This window comes from Choloepus didactylus, chromosome 20 (assembly GCF_015220235.1).
Source record: "Choloepus didactylus isolate mChoDid1 chromosome 20, mChoDid1.pri, whole genome shotgun sequence".
NCBI lineage: Eukaryota > Metazoa > Chordata > Mammalia > Pilosa > Megalonychidae > Choloepus > Choloepus didactylus.
The window spans coordinates 19989191-20002429 of record NC_051326.1 but is presented as its reverse complement, the minus strand read 5'-3'; the positions used below and the strand labels follow the sequence as shown (position 1 = coordinate 20002429).

The 13239-nt window shown below is 36.7% G+C and overlaps 1 protein-coding gene across 1 annotated transcript in view; it reads left to right on the top strand.

The window, feature by feature from the left end:
- Positions 1 to 13239, top strand: part of ADAM2 (ADAM metallopeptidase domain 2) — a 149942-nt gene that overhangs the window by 89744 nt on the left and 46959 nt on the right. The window lies entirely within an intron of this gene.

The window sequence follows — 13239 nt, the reverse complement described above, 5'->3', positions numbered from 1 at the left end:
AAAGAAGGAGGTAGAGAAAGAAAAAAAGATCTGTAATTGGAAGATGCTAAAAGTTTCAAAATGAATTAACCTATTGACTAAATTATCAAAAAGATCGAACTTAAGTTCAAGCAAGCAGTTGGAATTGAGAAGTTCTGCATCAATGCTAAAAAGATAGATACATAAAAGGATTCATACAATGGACTCATATAGTTACTTTGCAAATTGATCTCTAAGAATGGTTGTGAATGATGCCCCCAAACCCAAAAGAAATTTTAACCAGGAGAAAGAAGAATGAAGCAAGAAGAAATTATAAAAGTCAATATTAATAGAGTCTAAAAAGTAATATATGTGGCAAAAGATACAGAAAATTATAAAATGCAGGCATTAGTATGTCAAAAATGTAAGTTAACTTCTAGCAGAATTAAAAATAGAAAAAGATAGTTTCACTAGAAAAAAATTAAAAACAAAAACAAAAACCAAGAAACTTAAAAAGACTGCAAGAAACTGTAGGGATATTTTAAGACATACCCAGAAAAACACAAGGAATTGTATATAGTTTAAATAATGTGCAATAACCTTTTGCATTTCACATAATCGATAAACAAAGAAAAAATCAACAGGCATCGAATATCTACACATGGAAATTCTATTAGATTTTGCTATTGATTCTGAAGACCTATAAAAGGAATACATAATGTCTATTTTTATGAATAATATTCTAAAGCATAAATAAAGATTAAAATTAACTAATTTCTCAGCGTTAGCGGAATCCTAACAACCAAAGATACCTGAAAAATAGCAGAATAGAACAGTTTTTACCAGTTGTCTCATTCCTAAAGTATATATAAAACAATAAAACTGGTGGCTAAGACTTGGAGTGTAAATCATATCCAGCTATAATTAATTGATGACTCAACGAATTATGGATGGTTCAACACTGGAAAATACATCTATGTAATTTCATTAAAGTAAGTATTTAAATAAAGTAGGCCCTGATTTATTTAGCGAACTGTCATAATTTAAAATCTTTGTATATTACAAATTACCACTGTTGAAAGACAGATCAAAGCTGAGTTGCATTTTACAGCGTTATTTTCAGGACACCAAAATTGCTGCAGCAAGGAAACCCAGTCACCTGTAAGAACAAAAACAGCTTTAACACCACAGGCTTGCAGGCAGTTTTTATAAACAGAAGGAAGGATGATAGTTAGGTTCTGTTGATTGGAGCAGAGATCATTAATCTTATAGTAGTGGATTATGTGTAAGAAGGCTTTTCTTTTCATTGGGCCAAATATTTTTAACTAGAGGCTTAGTTGGCTTTGGGGTCTAACATGTAGTAGGGATTGGGGAATTTAACTTTTATGTTGGTTCTGAGAAAACTCAGGAGCTATTTTTAGTTATATTTATCAATTCCTCTCTTATAGTCATCCCCTCAGTTATGAGGGCTAGACCAAAGATAATTGGTAGTCTCTCATTTACCGTTAATTGTTTTCTGTGTCTCATGAATTACCCGTAGCTTGGTAACTTGGTTTTTCATGTCTTTGAGGGATTATTTCAATATCATTGCTTCTGAAGTCTCAGTTGTATCACTTATTGGCTTAGTGCCTACACAGCACCCTTTAAGAGTTAAGAGACCAGACAATGAATAAGGGAAATTATGAGTATTATGACTAAAAAGATAACAAGTGCTCCTATTAGGGTATCTATGAGCAAAGGTCCCCAGAAACCCAAACCAATATCTGAAAATAAGTGCCCTGCACCCAAGGATCCACTTGGGAAAGCCAAGTAGCCTTTTCCTTAAGCCAGTATATAGCCTATTCCACTTGTCCTGTTTTATTTATCTATGTGCATCCAGAAGTATTACCAATAGCACAGATCCCACCATGATTAGCTGGTAAAAAAATCTGAGGCATTGCCGTTATCCATTTCTTCTTGGGCCACTGAGCTAAAACTAATCTGTATTTTATCAAAGGCAGGAGTTGTATTATTAATAACCTCTGCTAGGGTTAGTGATAGGCTTTATACAGTCCTTTTTTGTCTGACTCCCATTGTTGGGAATATCACTCTGATTGTTTGCCCAAAAAATGAGGCAGTATCTTTCCCCCAGGTAACATGTGAGAATAACCAAAATAGTCTCATTTTGAAATCCACATCTAGATAGGGTTTTCCAAACTTGATGATATAACTGCCCAACTCCCACTGTTGGGAATATCGTTCTGATTTTTTGCATAAAATATGAGTATTTCCCCCAGGTAATATGTGAGAAAAAAAAAGTAGTCTCATCTTGAAATCCATGTCTAGTTTGGGTTTTCCAAACTTGGTGATTTATGCTAGAATCCCTGTATACAGATAAATTTTGGAATACTAATTTTAAGGTGTATGAGATGTTATTTTAAGGCAGCCAGGAACATGTGTCTTGGTAACAAAAGAAGTAACACCCACTACGGGCACAGGGAGATCCAGGAAAGAAGGAGTTGTTTAGGACATGAGGTTGGAACCAAGGTTTACATATCTGGATCTTTATTAGTCTTTTTCAATTGGTAAGGATTTGGCTAATCACCCTAAGTAGGTTGTTAAAAGTAAAGTCTGAGTTCCTGGAAACACGAAATGTAAAGACAACTGAGACCAAGCCGGGAAGAGGCCCACAAAGAAAAAAAATGGCTAAGATACACGAAAACCATAATGCCGTCATAGGGGTAGTGATAAAATTGTAGGTATGCTTGTGAAGACACAATTACTACAGTTTCTGCTTGATAGGAATTCAGGCAGGGCACAAAAGGGATGGTTTGTTTCTGCACCATGATGTCTAGGGCCTTAACTGAAAGACTCAAAGAGTAGGAGCTGGAAGCTTCTGAAGACTCATTCGCTCACATGTCCAGTGGTCAATACTAGTCTTGGCTGGGATCTAGCTGAGACTGTTGACTATCACAGCCACGTGTTGCTTCTCCCTGTGGCCTGGGCTTCCTTGTCACATCATGGCTGGGCTCCAAAAAGCAAGTCTCCAGAGAGCCAGCTGACAGCTTGTTTTCCATGGATCAGCAGCAATGGCATCATTGGAGCTTGTTAGAAATGAAGATTCTCCGGTCCCACTGGAACCATTTAAACATAACCTGCATTTTCACAAGATCCCCTGATGATCTGAACACACATTGAGAAGTCCTAACTGAGAGAGACGATATCCGTTAATATGAATATGTTCAAACACCAAGAAGGGCGTGCAAATTAACTTATGGATCCCTCTTTACTAGAATATTTGGTCAGGTGATTTATCTTTGTGTTTTAAAATTTACTGACTTTTGATTTGCCTCTTAGTCATGTAAAGCAAAAGTTTTCTAATTCCACTGTATTTTTTGACCAAATCGTTTTCTCACTCTCTTTTTATGTGTTTGTAATGTAGACAAGACCTTGACCTGGTGAGCAAACAAACATTTAACATAAGCAGACATTGTCTCCACGATTATAATGAAACACTCTCTCTAAACATTCTCCTCACTCTAAATATTCTTCTTAAGGGTGATTGTCTGGGGGGTAGCAATGTACTTTATTTTATTTTTTCAACTTTTTTGTATGAACAATTTTAAACATTGAAAAACTCAGAAGTGATGGTCTACAGGATAGCACACTGAACAGCATAGAGAACTGCATACAAAATAGCACACAGGTTTTACTGATACTGATATGATTTTAGGGAATGCTACTGACTGTTTTATGCAGCTCCCTTGCAAATGACTCTTGCCCTAGCTAACAATCAGTTCTAATTAACACTTGTATACTGACCCCCTAGATACCACAGTTAAAATTTTTCCATGTTTGCTTTAACTTTCTGTATGTGTATAAGATTTCATTTGACTGAATTATTTAAGTCAGTTGAGGACATTATAAAACTTCGCCCACCAATACTATCACATGCTTCTAAAAATAGCTTTTTCTTTCCTGACTATAATACCATTATCACATCTGATAGAATTAGCAGTCATTGCCTAATATCATCTAATATCCTTTCTATATTTAAAACATCCCATGTGTCTTTTATAGCTTTTTATTTTAACCCAGGAAAGAAGTCATTTTTTTGTTTGTTTGTTTGTTTCATTTTGTTTGGAAAAGTTGAGGGCATATAATCAAGATATTATTTTTAAGCCTTTTCTTTGAAAAAATAGTTTTGACCTTTAGCCTCCCGGTTTGACTGGATAGGAGTTATGTGAAGAAGAAATTTAGAGGCAGAGGTTTTGGAAATGATTCATGGAGGGAAGATAAACGTGGATCAGATATTTATGGATTAAGAAAATGCAGCCTAACAAGGCATTTGAATCTCTGAGCAAACATTTTTAACAAGTTTCCATCAGTTTTTTCTTAAAAATGAATGTTTGTACAGCCTCCCTGCACACAGGAGTCCTGCTGGCTTTTTGAAATATGAAAAGGAACAAAGGAGGGGTTAACTTTCACTGCCCCTCATTACCTTTTGCATGTTCTTTGTGTAGACAAAACCACAGGAATGTTTATCCTTAAATGTACATCTTCACCATGTGGTTAATTTCTCAAAGGGTGGAGGTCCCAGCTGAAGTGGGCGTGGCCCTGGATTAAAGTGGGCAGTGTATTACATGGAACAGCAATGATAAAGAGCAAATACTTTGGGTTCATAGGAGGAGTTTAAATCCTGCTTATGATTTAAGTAACACAGCTTATGAGGTTGTGAGGGAAGGAAGAAAGTGATGAGGATTTGGGGGGAAGGGTGAGGGTTTTATGGGATACAAATTGTATGCATGAAAAGCTGGGGAAGTATCTTGGCCAATAACTATTCTGAATAATCTCAGGGCACTGGGTAATTGGTCCAGTTGAAAATCTTTTTAAAAACTGACTGAATAAATTAGTAATTAAAATACAGTTTGATAGAATATTTCGTTTGGCGGATATGGTTTTATCTGTAAGACATTGGCATTCAAACACAATACACTAGTTTATTCCTTTTCCAGACTAAATAATTTGGCATCATGTGGATATAAACTATTTAGGAAAATTTGATAAAAATTTCAGGTATTCTGCTAAAAGGAGATAAGGGGTAAAACAGTGGGAAGGACTTAGGCTCTGCATTTAGACAGAAAGACTTTTGGCTCTACTACTAGTTGTGAATCTGAGTAGGTAGCTCAATTCTTTAAGCCTTATTTGTAAGAGGGGGACAATAATCCTACCTCCCAGAACTGTTATTAGAAATACATGAAAAAATATAGAGTGTAGTCTCTGGCAAAGGCTGACACTCATGAATGTGTGTCAACCTCCCTTTCATTATATATCAACCTTGAAGATGTAGCATACCTGACCCTGGAGCCACCAAAATGCACATGGAAGAATAATTGAAACCATTAGATCTTCAAAATCAGCTAATTCCTGCTACTGTGAGGAAATTGGTAATCTGGTTAATTGTCTAATATGCCAGTTAAATAATTTATTAGTTAGGGTTCTCTAGGGAAACAGAATTGACATAAATATGACATTTATCATAGGATTTGGCTCATGTGTGTGGGTGATGGGCAAGTCCAATTCCATAGGGCAGGTTGCAAGCTGGAACTCTGATCAAGGTTTCCCATGAATCCCCAGAAAAAGCTGGCTGGCTGAAGTAGAGATGGAAATTCTCCCTTCTGACTGATGAAATCATTTGTTCTTCTTGTAAGACTGGATGCGACTTCTCTCATTGTGGAAGACAATCTCCTTAGTGGATTGTAGATGTTACCAACCATAGATGCAATCAACTTACTGATGATTTAAATCCACAAAATATCCCCACAGTGACAGGTCAACACTTGCTTGACTAAACAACTGGACACCATAACCTGGCAAAGCTGACTCGTGAACTTAAGCTCCACAGATGGTGAGGAATTGTTTCTTCAGGTTTTAATAGTGTTCTGTGAAAAACCCTAATTCTGCAAGATGCTCTGCCTGACAGATTCTCTGGGGCAAATGATGTTGGTAAATATTCCAGACTTTATTTCTTTTCTGTAGCATCTCAATTGGATATATTGCACTAAATGATATATTTCATATTAAATACCTTTTTAAAAGGTGTACTACCCTCTTTATCTGCTCGGCTGACACCGTTGTTCATCACCATCTTCTCTCCTCTAAGCACTAAAATTAGCTCTTACTTTCAGCTTCCTCTTTTGCCCCAAAGAGCAGCCTGGCTCATTCTTTTCAAACATCAACAGATTCCATCACTTCTTTGTTTAAAACCCACCAATGCTTACCTACCTCTTAGAATAAAATCCAATTGCCTTTCCCTGGCTTACAAAATCCCTCATGCTCTTTCCTCAACCACATGTCTAGATTCATTCCATCTTCCCACTCATCCACTGTTCTCTAGGCAACACTCCTGCCCCATCAGTCTAATTCTGAAAGTTCTACCTTTGTTCCCACTTCATCGCCTTTGCACTAGCTCTTGTCTTTCTACCTGAATTTTTGCATGGGTGGCCCCTTCTTACACTTTAGATTTGGCTGTTCTTCAAAGAGGCTTTCCCCGATAACCTTGATTAAAATAGTCACCTGGTCCCTCTATTTTAATTCTTTGCATAGCACTTACCTCTAATATTTTTCTCATGTATTTATATCATCTATCTATCCATATATCTATCTAATCTGTTTATCATCTATCTCTGTCATCATCATGTATCTTTCATCACCATTATCTGTCAATCTATCTACCATCTCCCCCTCTCTCTCTATATATATAGCTCATCATCATCTATCATCTATCAGTCTATTACCATGGTCTATTATCTGTCTAGCATCTAGCTATATCTATCTGTCTATCTATCTATCTATCTATCATCTATCATCTATCTATTTCCATCTTCATCTATTATTTCTCACAATAAAATATACGATCCACGAGGGCATTGACCTTGTCCCTCTTTTTCACCGTTTTTTCCCAGCTCTCATACTAGTGCTTGGTACAATTAGTGGCATAATAAATACAGTTAAATAAATAAACTGGCATGATCAGCCACCCTTCTTGTCTTTATTCTTGGATAGGAGAGGAATAGTATGATACAAAGAGGAGAGGAAAAGGAAGGTCAAATGGGGAAGAAAGACAAAGATGCCATAAGTACGCTTTATCAAAGAAAGTTTCCATTCATTAGACTTTAAATTGAAGATGATTTTATGCTGCAAAAAAAATTCTTGAAAGGAAGTTTTATTTGGGCAAACAAGTGTCTTACCACCAGCAGCAGTATTTTACAACTGCTATTCTGATGAAGCAACTTGCTAAGTGATTGCAGATGTGCTGTGTTGTTTGCATATAATTTGATAATTGATGATTGGAAAAAAAAAAAAAAAGTAAAGTCTGAGCTGCCTAAGGTCTGATTAATGGATTGCAATAGTTATGTTTTTTTATGCTTTTTTTTTCTGGTAAAGAGAGATGTTATCTAAGTCACAAATTGATTTATTTAATGTTAATTGTCCATGGAAGCATTGATGGAAACACCATTGGCTGTAGTTTTCTGTGGTCTCACATTCTGTGGTCTCAATGTGGAATTGCCCAGAGGTAGTTGCATGGGGGTCTGGTGGTCAGTGGTATATCCAAAAGTCAGTAACATTCAGGTCAGTGGCAACTGTCTGAGATAATTTAAGAATGGCATTAGAATGAGAAAGTGCACCTCTTGTTAGGAGGATTAGTTGGGATGATAGAAAAAGCAAGCAACAACAGTAAAGAAATCATTTGGTATGTAAAAGATCTGAAAGTGATTATTGGAAGGAAGCATGGATGGGACTTCAGGAAAGCCAGCAATTTTGTTTCTTGATATGAATGCTGATTACATCAATATCCTCAGTTAAAGAATTTTATTTAATTGTCCAAGTATGTTATGTACTATACAAGTATTTTCCTTCAATATATTTCAGTAAAATTTGAAAATTGAGTTGTGCAAGAGTTCAGCATTAAAAAATAATTTTAAATGTTTATCCAAAGTACTTTTTGTTCATTCACACTATTACTAGTAGGGTGTATTAGTTACTCTTGATCCATGTAATCTTCACCTTCTGTTATTGTCATAATTCTTATCTATCCATTTAATGGGTAAAAAGTGGCATGTTGCTATGTCATTTTTTAGCTGGCAGTTTTTCTCTTTCAGTACCTTACATACATCACACCACTGCCTTCTCACCTCCATGGTTTTTGATGGGAAATTGGCACACAGCCATGTTGAGGATCTCTTGTATGTGATGAATCACTTTTCTGTTGCTGATTTCAGAATTCCTTCTTTGGCATTTGACATTGTGATTAGTGTGTGTCTCAGAGTAGGTCTGTTAGGGTTTATCCTGTTTGGACTACATTGCACTCTTTAGACATGCATATCTGTGTCTGTCATAAGAGTTGGAAAATTTTTGGACATTGTATTTTCAAATATTCTTCCTGCCTCTTTCCCCTTCTCTTTTCCTTCTGGGACACCCATGATGCATGTGACTGTACTCTTCATGCTGTCACCCATGTGACATGAGATACTGCTCATTTTTTTTTTTTTTTCTATTCTTTTCTCTATGTGTTCTTCTGACTGAATGATTTTGATTGCCCTGTCTTCTGGTTCATCTGTTCTTTCTTCTGCCTGTTCAAATCTGCTGTTGTAGGCCTCTAGTGCATTTTTCATCTTGCTTATTGTGCCTTTCATTCCCATAATTACTTTTATGTTTCTTTTTAAACTTTCTAAATTCTTCTTTTTGCTCACACAGTCTTCTTAATACTCTTTAGTTCTATATCCACCCTTAGTTTATTTCTATCCATGTCTTCCTCCATCTCCTCAAACTGATTTAGGAGATTTGTTTGAACTTCTTCTGAAGTTTTCATTTTTCCCTAGAATGAGCCATTTCTTCCTGTTTCTTAGTATGGCTTGTAATTTTCTCCTGAGGCATGGGCAGGGCATCTGATTATTTGATGTGCTAACTTGAAGGTCAGGGTCTCCTCTTGCCTAGGGTTTTACTAAGATTGGCCATGACTCTTCTTTGATGCTTTGTACAATTTATACTGGACCTTTAGAGTAGCCTGTGTTTAACTATTCAGATTTTCTCACATCTTCTGTACTTGGTTCTTGCCCTGGACATGTGATATGACTTTTTTTTTTCTTTTTTTCTTCGCAAGTATGTTTATTTCATTCATTTCTTCACAGTGTTAACATTGTTTCATATTCCATGTATATAAAGGTTGTCTCTAAGAATTGGAAATGTATCAGTAAAAAAAGTCAATTTCTTTAATTATTCTTGTTGTATTTCCCTTAACAACAGAGATGTTCTCTTATGTATTCACAGGAACATTACCACAATCTTTAAATTAACCTGGTCATAGTACAAATATGTCACCTAGGGACCTGGTTCACACCTCAACAATTACCCAGTCATGACCTGTAGACCAAGCAAAATGTTAACAGTAATAATAATGTTAGAAATATAGAAAGGAAAAAAACAAATACTGTCCAGTCTCATATCAAACATTGCATTTCTTGATCAGGTATATTTATTCTCTTTCATCTGAATATATGTCAATTATTTCCTTCATCTGGATAAATTGGAAAAGTGCTGAACCATCCTTTAGAAAATATATTACCCAAATTGTGTTTTTTTTCAGAAGTTCTTCCTGATGAAACTGAGTTTATGAGTTTTAGGAGAGGTGTGCCGATAATTATTGTGCCCCCATTGTGATGGCTTTTTCAATGAGAAGTTGAATTTTTGTTTCTTTCGATGTATTGAATTCCTTATAAACATTATCTATAAGCCACAAAACACACAAACATCAAAAATCACCACTTTCTAATAAAGGAAAGCAGAGTTCAGAAAAGCAAGTAATCTGAAGTAACTACTTTGCTTCCCCATTGCTCAAGTTTGCATTAATGGGTTATCTTCAAGGCATTTTTTAAAAAAGATTTCTAATATTATAAACAGTACTCTTCCTACAGTCCATGTATTTCCCTTGGGGTTCTTTTTTTTTTTTTTTTTTGAAATAAATTCAAAGTTATATGAACAGTTGAAAAACAATACTAGCCCCATACACAGAATTCCATCATACCCTGACCCCCCCTCCCCCGGTAGCTCAGTCCACCAACTTTAACTTGCTGTCACATCGCTATTTCTTTCCCTCCGTATCATCCATCATCTATTGCTCTGTCATCTGAACATATGAGAGTTAGCTGCACACATCCTTGAGCATTCACTATAATTCACATATACACTTCCCATGAACAAGAACATACTTTCATGCAATCCCATTAAGCGCAGCTAAGAAGTACAATAGATTCAACAATGATAAAAAGCTTACATTCTATATTTCCTTTTCCTTATGTCTCAACTGTGTCCCTTTGAGCCACCTGTCCTCTATCCTCCTGTCCCATCCAAGTTCATCCTTAGTATTCAGTTGTCATCTAGTTAGACTGACTTTTTTTTTTTTTTTTCAGTCGTGGAAACATATATACAGCCTAAATCTTCCCATTCCACCCCCTCCCTAGCCTTCCATTAGTGGGATTAATCACATTTAGGATGTTGTAATGCTCTTCCCCACCATCCATTACTAGAAATTTCCCTTCACCTCAAACAGCAACCCTACACTCATTTCTTAACTCCCCATTGCCCCTTCCCCCATTTCTCTTAACCCAAACTCTACTTTTCATCTCTATGGTTATATTCTCTGATAATTTCTTTGTGTTTACTGTGGGGCTTAAAATTAACCTCTTAAATCCATATCAATCTTGTTTTTCTTTGATACCACCTTCACTTCAATAGGACACATAAACTGTGTTCCTATACTCCTTCATTCCCCCACCTTTATATAGTTGTCTAAAATTACATATTTTACATTGAGTTCAAAACAACTGATTTGTCCTTAGAGTTTGTGTATTTTATATCATGTAGGAAGTAACTAGTGGAATTACAGTTCAAAAATTATTGACTTTTATTTGTATTCCATTGTGGTTGGAGAATGTGCTTTGAGTATATTCAATGTTTTTTTATTTTGTTTAATTTCTTGAGGCTTGTTTTATGTCCCAGCTTATGGTCCCTTCTGGGGAAAGATCTGTGATCACTAGAGAAAAGTGAGTGTCCTGGTGATTTGGGATGTAAGGTACTATATATGTCTGTTAAAATTCTCTATATCTCTTTCTCCTTTCCCTGTCTCTCCTCCAGCAGGGCTGCCCTCAGAATCTGAAGTAGGGCAGTCTTTCATCAGCAAAGTCTCTCAGCATTTGTTTGTCTGTGAAAAATTTAAGCTCTCCCTCAAATTTGAAGGAGAGTTTTGCTGGATAAAGTATTCTTGGTTGGAAATTTTTCTCTCTCAGAGTTTTATTTTTATTTTTTTTATTTTTTAATCATCATTTTATTGAGATATATTCACATACCACGCAGTCATACAAAACAAATTGTACTTTCGATTGTTTACAGTACCATTACATAGTTGTACATTCATCACCTAAATCAATCCCTGACACCTTCATTAGCACACACACAAAAATAACAAGAATAATAATTAGAGTGAAAAAGAGCAATTGAAGTAAAAAAGAACACTGGGTACCTTTGTCTGTTTGTTTGCTTCCCCTACTTTTCTACACATCCATCCATAAACTAGACAAAGTGGAGTTTGGTCCTTATGGCATTCCCAATCCCACTGTCACCCCTCATAAGCTACATTTTTATACAACTGTCTTCGAGATTCATGGGTTCTGGGTTGTAGTTTAAAAGTTTCAGGTATCCACCACCAGCTACCCCAATTCTTTAGAACCTAAAAAAGGTTGTCTAAAGTGTGCGTAAGAGTGCCCACCAGAGTGATCTCTCAGCTCGTTTTGGAATCTCTCTGCCACTGAAGCTTATTTCATTTCCTTTCACATCCCCCTTTTGGTCAAGAAGATGTTCTCCATCCCACGATGCCGGGTCTACATTCCTCCCCGGGAGTCATATTCCACGTTGCCAGGGAGATTCACTTCCCTGGGTGTCTGATCCCACGTAGGGGGGAGGGCAGTGATTTCACCTTTCAAGTTGGCTTAGCCAGAGAGACAGGGCCACATCTCTCTCAGAGTTTTAAATGTGTCATGCCACTGCCTTCTCGCCTCTATGGTTGCTGCTGAGTAGTCACTACTTAATCTTATGTTGTTTCCTTTGTATGTGGTGAATTGCTTTTCTCTTGCTGCTTTCAGAACTTGCTCCTTCTCTTCAGTATTAGACAGTCTGATCAGAATATGTCTTGGAGTGGGTCTGTTTGGATTTATTCTATTTGGAGTTCTCTAGGCATTTATGCTTTGTGTATTTATATTGTGTAGAAGGTTGGGGAAATTTTCCCCAACAATTTCTTTGAATACTCTTTCTAGACCTTTACCCTTCTCTTCCCCTTCTGGGACACCAATGAGTCTTAAGTTTGGACGTTTTATTTTATCTATCGTATCCCTGAGATCCATTTCAATTTTTTTGATTTTTTTCTCCATTCTTTCTTTTGTTCTTTCACTTTCTGTTCTGTGGGCTTCTAGGACACTGAGATGTTGTTCGGCTTCCTCTAGTCTTGTATTGTGAATATCCAGAGTCTTTTTAATTTGGCCAACAGTTTCTTTTATTTCCATAAGATCTTCTATTTTTTTTATTTACTCTTGCTATGTCTTCTTTATGCTCTTCTAGGGTCTTTATGTAGCTTATATCCTGGGCCATGGTCTTCTTGATGTCCTTTAAATCCTTTGCCATGTTTTCGTTCCTCGATAGTAGATCTTTGATTAACTTTGTGAGGTATACTGTATCTTCCGAGATTTTGGTTTGTGTGTTTGGAGTTGGATTCTCCATGTCTTCTGGTTTTATCATATGCATTAAGATTTTCTGTTGTTTTTGGCCTCTTGGCATTTGTTTTGCTTGATAGGGCTCTTTCAAGTTGTTAAGAAAAAGGGATATCAATCTAGTTTTTCAGGAGCACAGTTTGGTGACGTACACTTTCTCTAAGTAACCAACAGATGGCGTCTGCGAGTCACCTATATCCCTCGAGTCAGTTCTCAACCGTTTTTCCGCTTTGTGTGGGGAAATGATTCTTGTGGGTTCAGTTGGAGAACTCAGTTTGGGTGTGTTGCTGGAGCTGTCTGCCCTGAATGTGGGGCGTGTGTACGGGTACCCAGGGAGGAAGGGCAGTTCTAATGTTCAAATCCCCCAGGATCCCGGAGATTCAAGGCCGCCGCACAAGTCTAAGCATTCATTTCAGTTCAGCCCCAGCCTCTCACTCTCACTGATCCATAAACCACCGGACTTGGTGTAGCGTCCCTAGGTTCT